Below are 14,346 nucleotides of genomic sequence, written 5' to 3' on the forward strand. Positions count from 1 at the left end.
TTCATAACTTTCTCCGTTTCCTGAAATTTGTTGAATTCAGATTGGGCTGACGCAAAGGAGAAGTAAAGAACTGGGAAAGTCTGTTCCTGTGATGAGACTTAGTAAGCCTCTGGACTTGCAGGAAATCTTGTTTGAATTATGGCTCCGATTGTAGGGATTGAGGTTTTGACATTAGCAATAGCAGAGTTAGGTTTGTTTGGAATTTTATGAAGAGTCCCACATTATACTTGACATCCCCAAACATCTTACCTATGTCCCAAAGAGAGTTTTGTTTTTCCTTCTATATTGCGAGCGCAAATTCTTCAAAGTAAAGAATATTCTTTATCTATTGGTGCACTATTTGGAAAAGAAACACTACCATGAAGCTAGACACTACCTTCAACTTCAATAATTTCTATGGTTTGCAGTGTTATATGTTTGTGTTTGGGAAGATGGACTTCCAGTTCTTGCAATAAGGCACACTGTCCTGCCCACCCCTCCACACACACTGACACTGTCAGAGTTTAAACCAATTTCACCTTAAACTCCAAAGTTATCACCTAACTTACATTATTCTGAAGACCTGGTAATTCAAGTCACTGAAACAGCAGTTTGATAACACAGAAACATGTAATGTAATCTGGATTTTTAAGGTTCATGAATTTGACTGTGAATCAGTTCTGTGCAGAGGTTTGCCTCTTCTGTGCTTAATTACACCTGTGCAAACATCCATTTGTTTATCTTTGCCAAAAAAATTGTGTGAGCTATTTGCATTCCCAGAAACCACATTTCCATATTGAGCACTTCTCTGAGAATGAAAACATCTCAGACATAATTCAAATGTGACACACAAAACAGTTAATATTCTCTTAGTTGAACTTACCTGAATTTTCACCCCATAGTTCTAAAGAAACTATATGGCTGTGTTATAGACTTAAAAATCCAACTGCTTCTGAACGATGAAAGAAAATTCATTTATTTTCACTTGAGTTTGCTTTGTACATATTTACTGTGTTTTGTTATTTTATGAGTTCCAGAAACCTCTAAGACCCTGCTATGCACATTAGCCACTGACTTTATCCCCACAAGGAGAAGATGATGGGACATTTCCTCATGCACACTTCCTCACCTGGGAAAGGACACACAACACGGATGAGTGCACAATTGAGCTTTAATACAAACGTTATTGTTTGTTGTCACTTTATTGAGATGGAGTTCATTTTCGCACAGTGCTGTGCTTTGCATTGGTACCTACAAAGGTGTTGGTGACACAGCAGTGTTTTGGCTGCTGTTGAGCAGCTCTGCACAGCATCAGTGCTGCTTCTCTGTCATTCCACCCTCCCACCAGCAGCCTGGGGACAGGCAAAATCTTGGCAGAGGACATAACCAGGACAGGTGACCCAAACCGACAAAAGGGCTATTCCATACCGTAAGATGTCAGCTCAGATATAAAAGCTATCTAAAGGAGGAGGAAGGGAGAGCATTGGTTATTTACAGTGTTTGCCTTCCAGAGCAACTGCGACATGTGCTGCAGCCCTGCTTCCTGGGAAGTGGTCCACTGTTGATGGGAAGTACAGAATAAAATCATGGTGTTTTTTCCTTTATTTGAGTCAGCATTATTTTACTTTTGCCTTAGTAAACTGTCTTATCTTGACCTATGAATTCTTTTCCATTTTATTTTGTCTCCCTTCTGTGTCCAGCTGACGAAGGCAGTGATAGAGCTGTTTGGTGGGCACTTGGCATCCAGCCTGGTTCAACTCACCAGTCCCATTTCATCGAAAGCTTGTAAATAAAAGGCTGGAGTTCAGTGCTATAACTCTTCTGCATGTGGAAAAGCCCCAGAAGAAGCCCAAGGGCTCCACAGTGGTGGAGTAGCCCTGTGGCTCCAGAGAAGCACAAGGCAGGCGTGGCAGACAGACTCCAGCTGCCCGAGCTGTGCACAGCCCTGCTCTGCCTCCCTGCTCTCAACAGTGTGCTGCACAGTGAGGAGCCCAGCTGGCATGTGGGTTTGGTGCTGTGATACTATTCCTCAGAGGTACAATCCTTGGATTCAAGGGATTGAATATGAGGGCACACTGCTGAAGTGTACCAACATATCACATAATCACTGATAGCAGAGAAAAAAGAAAGGAAATGTAAAAATCTCCTGATAACAAGGCATATGAAGGAATCTGTGATGGGATTTACAATTAACTCAGCTCTCCTTAAACTGAAGAAGACAATATTATTGGCTGGACTAGATGAATCTCCTGCCCCAGAGTAGGGCTTTTCCCCCAGCCTAGATGATTCTATGATTCTGTATAAGCACAAGGTGTCCCAACAGTTCTGCAGACATAACGTACCAGTCCATTGCCCTAGATGACCTATCCAGGAGATGGGCTATGCCTGTCAGGTAAAAACAACAGATTTATCTTTTTCCTTGTCCCATTTTTTGTGTTAATATATCCTCTTCTGTGCTTTTCTGTGACTGCTGTTGTGGATAAAATTACTCAACACTTTTAATAGGAGTCCAGTTCAAAGGAAGCTGAGTGGTACCACTGTTAAGATCCAGACTTCAGGGATATCTTTACCCTTGGCTGAAGCTTTTGTAACTTATATGGTCATGGACTGGCTCTCCCAGAGCAGGCTGAAGCAGAGGTTAGTAGCCATGGGGATATCTGTGCTGTAGGAACTCGTGCACATCAATCTTCAGAGTGGGCTTGTGTGACAGAGCTTTTTTCTCAAGTACTGCTCAGATCAGGAGCTAGATTTAGATGCTTACCACGTTAGATGCGAAACTGTGTTTTGAGAAATGTGTGCTGGGGCATTGTAAGTCCCCATCACTGATTAACAGGCGGGAGGAACTACCAGTTAGTGGCTTTTCCCCAGCGAAATTCAGAAATGGCTGTTTCAGGGCAGGTGTTCAAATACTCTCACAGAGACTCTCCTGCTGCCAACAGACCCTTCAGGTGGAAAACCGTTGGTGTGACAAATGAATATGCAAGGAAAAGGCTGAGGACAGCTGCAGATTTTAGCATAGTGACCCCAACACAATTGCACAGATGGGAGCAGTCACAGAGCAGCAGAGAAACCAGATACTGCAAGTTTAATCATGGGAGAGACATAAGGCTCAACAGTAGGTGAAGGACCACTTCCTTCTTTTTACTCTTGGGATGTCCTTTCTCAAAGCATTTCTCAGCTGCTTCAGTTCGCAAGTAATGAAATGGTCATTTTCAGGCATGATACTTTTCCTGGAATTCTTCAATGGAAAAAAATTTCAGTTGCTACTAAACCTGGAGTTGTGGTGTTGCTCTGGAAAGAGGATGAAAATGAGGATGAGAGGGGAATTGTTTCATAACTTGAAGCAAACTGCAGAGCTCTGAAGCACGCGCCTCACTCCTTTTCCTTTAAGCTCGCACGGCCTGACCAAGTCTCAGTGTCCATTTAAGACAGCAAATCTGTCATGATGGTCATCATGTTTTCTTGTGGGGACAGTTTTGTTTACACACAGTGCCTACTTGCTGGTTCTCTTCCCAAAAGAGAATGTTTGGTTCTGTTTTGTCTTGAGCATGTCCCTGGGTATCTTCAATCAGATACCTTCGTCAGATCTTGAATGAGTGGTTCATTACCTTCTTAAAAGCACTTCACTACTGACAGATGAGGAGTAAAGTATAAGTGGATTGTTTCACAGAACAACATATTGCACAGATGCTAGGGGAGCCATGAGGCTACTGCCTCTTGTTAGTGTATCTAAGAAAAAGCGTGGTTATTTCTAACATCTCTTCTCTGTTTAATGTGATGTCCTTTAGCCAATGAGGGAGTTTCTGCTGCTTGTGGAAAACAGAGCAAGATTTTTTAATAGTTTTTTTAAAATTCTTTCCAAGTATAGCCTCTATCCGGACAATTTTGTTTCAGGACCTGAAGTCAACTGACTATCTCCCAGAATTTATATGAGAATACATGAGCATTTGTCAAGGTTAGCTAAGGTGAGGTGAAGGCTTCCTATCCTGGCCTGAGGGGAGGGTTGTACTTTTGCAGTGGGCAGGACTGCCTGCAGTCTTGCAGCTGATCTAAAACTCACCAGGGTTTGATCCTGTTCATGCCTGCTGCAGCTGACTCCATTTCAATATAGTGAAGTGCATTGGGTGGTGTTGGAGGCACAGCCCACTGTAGCAAGCAGGTTTGAAAAAGTTTCTCTCTCCTGGTGCACTGTTTTGGGAACCTGCAAAACCAGGTGAGGTCAAAGTAGAGGGAAAGACACACTTGGAAACAGCAAACTGTGTGACTGCTGGGCAATTGGGTGACTGTCATTCTCCTTGTCTTTGCTTGTGGACTGGAGGGCTGGAATCCATTCACAGCATTTAAGGTAAGTGCAGGGATTTGAGCAGAACTTGATGTACAAGCCTGTTCTCTGCAGAAAGGTGAATGCTTCTTGGTGAGAGAGCCTTCTGTTGTCACTCAGAGACTGTGGGCATTGCTTACAATGGAAACTCAGTGTTGTATGCTTAGCAAGCAAGTCACTGAGACTGAAACTGCCACAGTTGTGAGGATAAATGCTGGCTAAGTCCAGCATTTCTAAATGCTCTAAAATGATACTAAAAGCAAAATTAAGCATAGGATAATTTATGCATCAGGTATTCCCCCTTGTTTAACAAGGATGCAGTGAATATCCAAGACAGTACAGTTAGGATTTCATCACAGGCTATGATACAAAGGGAGCAAACTTCAGCAGAGGGACTGAGAGCTGTTTTGTTTCCTGAAGCTGAACAATGAATCAGTAGAAATGTGACAGGCCTACTGCAGCCAGGAAATGAGGGTTCCAGAGGAAACTTCTTCTGTGGATGTACTTTACAAATCTTTTTCAGATTCTTAGAGCAGAACAAAACATTCTCTCCTGTTGTGATTGAAGAAAATAAATTCCCTGAGTTAGATCCTGAGGTCCATTTTGCTTAGTGTTTGGGAATCCGCCTGAGGAAAGGCTAAGTAAAAAATGGCTAATAGGACGGCAGGATTTTAATTGAGTTTCAATAAGGCAATGTTGGGGATCATCATAACAATCTGAAAAAATTCTCACCTGCCTTGGTCTGGGGCAGACAGCTAAATAAACAGCACTGGCACCAGAAGTCATGTCCTCTTTCCAAGGTCCTCAGGGAACGCATACACACAGGCTTACACATTTCGTGAGGAAGTGCATTCCTGGGCTGCTGACTTACAGCTCTGTAAAGAGCACCAGTCTCTCCACAGAACTCACCTGGCATGACTCAGGCTGCCCACTTGACTGAGTTGCTATTGCCCCCTGTGACTGCGGTGCTATGCTCCCACAGCCTGGCTGGCTGGGGTACCTCAAAGGGCAAATCCATGCCTGTTCTGTGTTAGCCCCACCCCCCTTCTCCTATTTTGTGGTGAGTTGGCTGGCTTTTCAGCAAGAGTAGTTAAGCAAGGCAGTATTTCTGCGACATAACACTGCTGTAAAGATATCAGATTTTACTCTTGCTTCAAGCCACGTTTTCAGTATTGTCTTTGATACACACAGCTCCACCACATGCCTGAAGGAATCAGTGTCCTGACCTCCTTTGTAGTGCAAGGCTGTGGGGAACAGACACATAGCATGCTGAATAAAAGTCCTGGCGGCTAACACCTTGGCAGGGTTACTGGACTCCCCAGTTTTCTGCAGTTACAGAAATGCAAAGACTTGAACAGTTTGTTGTGGGTTTTTTTGGCTCTGCTTCTGCAATAGATGTGTAACTGAATCATATTCTTGGTGTATTAGATAATTACAGCTGTCTGCCTTAAAAGTGTCTTAAGGTTTTCCAGGTATCTGAGATAGACATTTTAGATAATCTTTCCACAGACAGCTCCTAAATCAGGTCTGCAGAAATAGTTTCCTAAGTCCTGTGACATAGCAGGGTATTGAAGTTTATAGGTAGACATGAAATAGGCAGGAGCAAGCTGTTACCGTGACTTTGTTAGGGTATATTCATACAGCTGGGATGCAGGCTTTTTAAAATCTGCCATTTTTTGTTTTTCGTAGAACTGATCATTCAGGCTGCAACAAAGAAAATGAAGATGGCACTTATTCCTGCCTTGGGCAGCATTGCCTGTCTCTGGGGCCATGTGCTGCTGGAGAGGAAGCTGGGCACCAGCTCTGTGTTCCTTAATTTTCCCTTGTTCCCACACAGTGCATTACGAAGGAGCACAGCTGTCTGCAAAGCACTGTTATTACCATGCTGCAATCAACAAGGTACTTTGAAGCTAGAAAAAAGCAGTCACCCTTGGCTTCCCATTGTTCCTTGGGCCTTGTGCTTTGCCCGTGGGTTACTTTGTGATTTTGCAATGTTTCTTGACAAAATATACTAAATACCTTAATACCGAGCAGCCAGGCCACCCCTTTTTGAAGGCTTTTGTTCCTACCTTTGCAGTAGAGGCCTCACAGTTATCAAAGGGATGTTCTTCCCGCTGTCCCTGAAAGTTAGTGCACTGCAGCATCGTTACAATGTGGTCTGTATTTTAGGGCAGGAGATGCTGACAAGAACATCAGCTACAGGGGAAAGCAATGAAAGGACAATATCCTGTTCAAAATTAGGCTTCTTTGCACAACACAAGGGAAAAACGCATTAAAAAAAATAGTAAGCACAGCTGGTGCTAAATCACTCCGGTGTGTGTGTTTTTCTTCTGGAAACTGCTCTTTTTAGTGAGCTGCAGTGCAGACACACTGTGCGCCGCTCTGCCCTTCTCCTTGTACAGATGCACATGTGCACTGAGCCCTCGCTACTGCCGTGCAGAAGAACAGAGACGGAGCTGACCTCTTCCTTCTGTCTTCCTGCAGTGCTTCGGCTTTCCTTGGGTTTGAGATTTTTCCCTCTTTTTCCCCCTCTTCTTACACTTCCAACACTGAATCTTTTCTCAAAATCTCCAGGTTTCAGCTTCCTCAGCTGATTGTTGCTTTCAATATTATTTTCTATGGAGAAAGGGTTGAATTTTGTTTTTCTTGTTTTCAAGACTTCTGCCATTCCCTCTTGTTCTGAGGCTCACATAGCTCTTCTCTGCTCATCCTCCCCCTTTGTTCTCTTTCAACCTTCTTCTGTTGAAGAGGAGTGGCTCTGACCTTCTCTCCATTTCTCTGTCTCACCACTTTTATTCCTTTCCTGGCATCAGCTCTAACACATAGCTACTGAAGCAAGAGTCTTGTTTTTTAAAATCTAGCCATCTATACAGAGAAATCCAACGAACAGATAAAATCCCCCTGCTTGTTTTTCCTCTTCCTCCTCTTATTTTTCCTGAGTTTGGAAAAAAAACTGTTTATGTAACTTCCTACCACAACTGAAAATGGCTTTTATTCTGAAGGAGAAAAATGCATGGATGCCTGTGCAACAGGCTGAGCCCAGAGATATGGAAGACAATCAAGTCCTTAGGGACATAAAATGTTTGAGCCAATCTGATTGTAGCTTTTGACTTCTGGGCCTTTTCTTTGCCTTTCTTTGGTTTTTTGCTTGGGTTTTTTTATGTGTGTGTGTTGGGTTTTTTTGGGGGGGGCCTGTTTGGTTTTTTTGTTGTGGAGGTTTTTTGTTGTGTTTTTGTGGGGCTGTTGTGGTTTTTTTTGTTTGGGTTGGTTTGAGTTTCTTGAGGGTTTTTTGTTTGCAGGTGTTTTATGTTTATTCCTAAATAATAAAGAAATGTTGAAAATCTACCTTCATAAGGAAACAAAAATGCTGATCAAATCTATGCTAGTTCTCAAAAGCAAAGTAGCAATAGTGAAACAAAATTATTTTTTAACACCATCTTTCTTCTGCATTTATTAATCAGCAGATGTATAAATGAGGCATCAGGCATTGAGAAAGGCATTTCAAAATTGTTTTACTCACTCCTTTTTCACATACTTTGAAGTCGAACAAATTATAATGAGCAAACTACTCAGTGAGTTTGAAGCAGTTTTCTCTTCAGTTTGTAAATGATGGAAGCACTAGTTTACATTCTGACAGATTGTTTTGTTCATAAGATTTTGAAATACACTTTGTAGCCATATATAAATTCATGATTTGCCCACAAAGCATTTGCTTCAACTGCCTGTTGGTTGATTTTCCCTTACTAGTGGATCAACACCAAAAAATACAGGAAAATAGTTCATTTTCTTACTCAGAAAGCAGGAAAGAATAGCAAACCATTCACAGCACTGCTAAATATCCAGGTATTAATGAATGCAGCCACGAAAGGCGACTTAAAAAAAAAGTAATCTGTGTAGGAAAGTGAATTTAACAGAATCACTGAGTAATTTAAGAACATGCTCAACAATAATTATGCTGTCTTTTCTTTTTCACCCTGCTTTAGTCTACATGACATTCTCTTTCCTCTGATCTGCTGCCCATCTCTGCTGGATCTCCCTTGTTTATTATAAAGCAAACTTTGCAGGATGGTGTTCTTGGACAGAGCACAGAAAAAGTCTTCTTTGTATAATGAAAACACTGTGAGGGAGTAATTTATTGGATTGGCATGTTGTTGTTTTTGCTGCTTGAATGGCAGATTTACAGGCCTTTGCCGCGTACGTATTCACTGCTGAGATAGGGAGGAAACTGAATCATAAACATCTTGGTGACTTTGAATAAAAGCAAAAGAAGTGCTGAGGTCATTCTAGCAGCTTGTGTTTGCAGAGTGCAACAGAAGGTGTTCAGCATAAGACAAACACTTTCCTTGGCCAGCTGCACTAGAATCTGCTCAATTAATGTTATTAGCTATTATTTGTTTGTATGAGGGAGATGTAGAAAAACAGCACTCTTCTCAGTAAGATACTTTGTTGTCAGTTTATCCTTCACAGAAAGATTCTTGTATAATTAGCTCTCTTTTTTAGAGCCACAAAAATCCCCACATAAAGTTACTTACCCGCTCCAAATACTAGTTTGAGAGATGGGATTAGGAGGAAGTAACAAGAGGAAGCCCATCAAAGTCAGTAGATGCTCTACACTTCATGTTTATGTGCCTTCTTGAGGCACACTCCTTACTCAACAAGATGTGTCTCCTGAGAGACCCTTGGCTACACAAAAAGAAGAGCACAGCCCTTTCTTCCAGCTGTCAGAATGAGGAGAGGGGAGAAGGCTAACGATTTTGATGTGGCATTAGCCCTGCATGGTTACAGCTGCTTAGCATATGTTTTAAAATCTACAAGTAGCTAACACGTCTACACATAGGTAACTAGATATTTTGTCAGCAAATATAAACACCTCCAAAATTTGCCCTGTGTTTCTACCGGGAAGATGACAAAGTTCAGGACTACATGTTACATTTTTATTCTCAAAGCCTACATAGCAGAACTCATTATTATCTTATGACAGCATATATTACCACCAATAGTAAGTGATTTAGAACAAATACACAAATACTGATAAATATTTTGATATGTGCCCACCACTGAACCTTGTTTTATACCATAAGGGGAATGGCCCTCCCTGCAAATACAGGTCAGCAAGATGTTTTGGCTGTTTTAAGAAATTGCTCAAGCTTCTATGTCTTTATTCAGAAGTCTGTGTACAGTATGCTTATTTTATATTTAGTGCCTGACCAAAGTTCACCTTCAGCCTTTATTTGTCCTGATGTAATCCTGACGTAATCCTAAGAATTATAATTTCTATATATCCAGTAGATTTACTTTGCCATAACTCCACAGCAATAATGATAACTTATTCAATTTATGCAGAACACTAAAATTTGAAATACAAAATCCACTCTGCAGAACCTATTCTTACATTGTTTTTGTTTGAAATCTGTATCCCAGATTTTCCCATACCTGTATTAATATAAGAGAAAAAATACAACTTTTAAATACAGGATTTCTTTGCACCTAACACTGAAAGTATATTTCTGCTTTGTTCTTTCCTCTCTGATGTTGCAAAAATAACCTCTTCATGCTGACTTCACTAGCACATGGCAGTGTTGTCCACATCACATCATCAGGGTGAGACTCACAAACCAGAAACCAAGATTCCAAGAGTGGTATTTTAGGGTTCCACAGCTAATTTCAACTTTAAAATCCAGTATTTGTGCAGCCTTGACAAGTGGTAAAGTCACTGTTGAAATGTGATCTGTGAAGCTCATGTCCTCTCATGTCAAATATGTGTGAACTGTCTCCTCAGACAACCTCTGGATTATCTTTGCAATAGCCCCATTTTGTGCAAGATCTCGATCAGATGACTTTCAAAGGTAGACTCCAGAATTTGCATAGCAGTCCAAGGAAAACACCACATTCTTGTGGTAGGCCGGATTATGATATGACACTACTCTTCTCCCACCTCTGTGTCACCAAAGTAGCCTAAGATGACAAATCCATCCTGAAACCAGCAGGATGAGGGAGTTTTAACTGTGTAACTATAGTGCTTTCTGTTCACTCTGGGAACTTTATTTAGTTTGTTTATTTATTTTATTTAATTCAGTCCTCCTTTCATGCAGCATCTCATGCTGCGGGAGGAAAAAAATATAATCTATTACTTACTGATCAGCAATGGTGCCCATGGCCTCCCTGAAACCAGTATATCATTAAAGAATGTACCAATCAAGATTTGCAGTGTCTGTTGTGTATGAAATGTAATCTGCATTTACCATAATGATTTTGAGGAAGCCTGTTCATCACCTGTTGTGTGATAGTCATGTAAAAGAGAAAGAGAACGCAAGGAGAGAATTTTCCCCATTGGTCTTGCCTCAAATCACTCCTCTCAAATCCCCAACACACTAAAACAAGAGAGTCAACATGAGTTGCTTTCAGAACCCTGGGGATGTGAGTTTTCCTGCTGGAGAGATAATCTGTTTTCCTTCAGGCAGAATGTATCATTCGCAATTCCCAGTACAAATGTGTTTTCTAATTCTCTTCTTAAGGGAAAAATATACTAATTAGCTCAGTTTGTGGTTTGCTGGGTCTTAATTCATGCGTGGAAACAGATATCTCAAGGTCTGTAAAACCTGACTTGTTATGTAAAAAAGCTGGATACTGGACTCAGAATAACATTATCAAGGTTCTTGAGCTCTACCCACAGGTCTCCTACTGTGCCAAGAAATATCTCTTGTCCCTGCCCCTGGCATAAAAGTAATCCCAGTGCTGCCTCCTGATCTATTGGTAAGATTTAAGGCATGACTTTGTATAAAAGTGCCTCTCTTGACTGTAAAGTTTGATGTGCTCAATCCAAGCTCCTAGAAGCAGAAGGGTGATGTAGCAACCCCAGTGAGAACCACAAGAGCACAAACGCTATATCATGTCCATCAGGATTGCTTCCAAGAGCAGACAGGTGCTCATACCACCTCAAATGTGTGTGTCCTGAGCTAAATACAGCCTATCACTCCCACCCCACAGTAGCTGCATTCTGGCACATAGTGATGAGTCATGGCATTGTGCTGCTGTGACAGTCATAAGGGTCTGGGCCTGTGCCCAAAGGGCTCCCAATCCCCTCCACAAGTCCATCTGACTCAACCTGAAAATGTCTGAGGAATAGACAGACTGTTTCCCTTTTTGCTTTTGTAGCCTTTGACCAGTCTTAGTCAATACTGGCTTGGCATCTTTTCTCTCAAGTCTATGGAAAGCATTAGATTTCTGTCTCAACTCTGCAAGACTCCTGCTCGTTTCCAGGAGGCCACTCCTGAGCATCTGAAGTTTTGCCAAGCAATTTGATGTGGAGATAACTAAGGCAGCACTTGGTCATTCTTAGACGATAAAAAAAACCTGACAATAGACAAGGACTGACCAAGGCAGTCTTGTTCTGATATTTCTTGGCCCACTGCAAGTGGAAGCTCAGTCTTGTCCTGCCTATCCCTTTTCTCCAACACACATGGAGTGGCTGCCAGAAGTACCAACCTGGAGCTCTTCAATGCAAACTTTTCCCATGGGAACTCATCCGTGCAGAAAGCCACTGGGCAAGTGCATGTATTCCCATGCTGTTTCTGTACTGCTGATCTCTTGAAAAAATATAAATTAAAAAGAAAGAAGTAAAGAGGATCTTTGGGGAAGGTTTTTAAGCTTTACTGAAAGGATTCATATGGTCTGTGTCAGGCATTCCCTTTGAATGGCAGACAGTTATGTGGTGATGAATATAGGGTAATGCAAATATTTTGTTTTGATGGCCCTGGCCTTCACCTGGAATACAGAAGGCCATACTCAATTCCTCCATCTACTGAAATGGACTTGATAGAGGTTGGTACGAAGTGTAGGTGTATGCTTTTGTTAAAGTTTGGCCTTTGAGGACAACGCTCTCCATTAAGAGAGAGTAGATGGCAAAAGGTAAGAAAATCATGGACTTCCGAGTTAATGTCAAGAAAAACTAAATGAAGAGGTTGCAGGTAGCTGATTAAAACCAAAGCTATGTCCGATATCTACATGCATAGCTATTTTGAAGGGTGCAATCAAGAGAGTTGTAGTTGTTCAGTGATCTATTCAGCAGCATTGTTCCACCTCAGCTACTGCCCATTTGCAGCAGTTCATCCATGGGAAGAACCTATGCAATGCTTTCTGCAAACCTCTAACTCAGAGTGCCCAGGGGCAACTGCAGAAAGACAGAACGAGAAAGGCACTGCGACAAGACTTCTTGCTGCATGACACAGCTTGGCACAGTGGGACATGCCGGCACGGCTGGCTCATCCCCTGGCCAGACACCTGCCACCCGGTGATCTGATGTCCTTCAAATGCCCTCTAGTGGCTGGGGCTGTGCCCGGGGGCCATGTCCCCGTGGTGCAGCTGGAGGAAAAGAGCACTTTGCATGCACATGTAAAGCAGAACCTGAAAGCACATGTGTGGAAAATGGCTGGTGCTAACTGGTAGCCCCCAGCTCCCCCATTCGTGGTGCTGCTGCACAAAAGTAGCATCCAATAATGCAGCTCTCTGCTCCACTAAGCAGAAGAGCTAGGTTGGGAAGCAACTGGCATTCCAAAACTGATGGAGGCTCAGTGGGCCCTCCATGTGTTCACACAAGGTGCAGTGCTGTTTTAAAGACCGCTGTCTGAGGAGAAATTTTCTCTTCTGAACCTCTGTTTAAAAGGAGACATAACAGTCCAGGCACCAGGGAGGGAGATGAGGCTCCCTGAGACAACATGGTCGGAATCCAGTGAGTGAAGGACTCTTAATACAAACACCTGTGGGGTCTGCCACAGGCTGAAAAAAGTCTGTGGACAGTGAGGCTTTATTGCTGAAGGTCCTAAATGGTAGCTGGGGAATCTTCTGCAAGAAATGAAGGAATTCAAGGAATTCAAGACACACTATGAGCTGCATATTTACTTAGGGGAGTCAGATGGAACAACAACAAGCCCCTTCCCTGTCATCAGGGAGCACAAGGCTGGTTTCTGAGGTCTCTATTATGCCTATGCTGTTTGCACTTTCAGGTGAGGGCTTTGTCTGACCTGCATCTGAAGGTTTTAAGGAGCATATTGGCTTGCCCTCTGCTGCAGAAGATCATGAGAAGTCAAATTGCTGTGACCATGAGAATCAACACAATTGATGGGGACGCCAATTGGAAATTCCTGTGATAGTCTCTCTAGATTTCTTCTTTATCTTTTTTCCCAGTATTTTGTCCTCTTATTATTACACAGCTGCTACTTTTGCTTTTCAGCTGCTATTTTTGCTTTGCAAACCAGTATTCACTGACTGCTCCATGGTTGCCCTTTGCTCAGATAATCTTTGGGAGCAACACAGCTCCCACTTGGTGTGTCTGTGACTGCAGAGTGCTTTTGTAATGCTGGGTTTGTCATTGCTAACTTCTCACACCTGCTGCAGACTTATATAAATTATTTCTCAAGTAATTTCAAACTTGTGTGTGAAGAAAGAGAGTTACAGAAATACTGCTTCACATCCTGGTTCTCTGCAGCTGTATTAAGAGTGTAAGCTATTTGGGGCAGGGATCACCTCCTAGGGCATTTGTTCAACCTGTGGCACAAGGAGGTCCAGGAGACCTAATATTTTACTGCCCAGAAAAGCAGAGAGGTAAAAAAAAGCACTGCATCCTTATGGGAAGACTGTCCTGATCTATGATGTGTGTGGATGTGCAAATTACAACAGATGATGCACTTAGCAATCATGTTCTTTGCATACATAAGCAGGAAAAACAGCTCCCAGACTGCCAGTATCTCTCTTGATTCTCACCAAATGGCTGCATGTCACATGGTCACACAGGAAGGGGGATCAAAGAAATGAGAGGAAGAAATGACAGAGGAGGAATCTTCAAATGGGAAGATACATGCCTCTCCAACAGGGAAATGAACAGCATCTTTGAAAAAGACTGAAATTCACCTGCTCTTCAGGCCTTTTCTTCTTTGAAGTAGTTTGGTTTGAGCATTTTAAACTCGCTCTGAAAGGAGAAAAGTGTCTTCAGCTACCCATGCCCAAGAGTGCTGAGCCTGTCTGTGTGGTGGGCTGCTTTCTTAACCAAC

Source organism: Corvus brachyrhynchos, unplaced genomic scaffold (genome assembly GCF_000691975.1).
Source record: "Corvus brachyrhynchos isolate BGI_N302 unplaced genomic scaffold, ASM69197v1 scaffold467, whole genome shotgun sequence".
Classification (NCBI taxonomy): Eukaryota; Metazoa; Chordata; class Aves; order Passeriformes; family Corvidae; genus Corvus; species Corvus brachyrhynchos.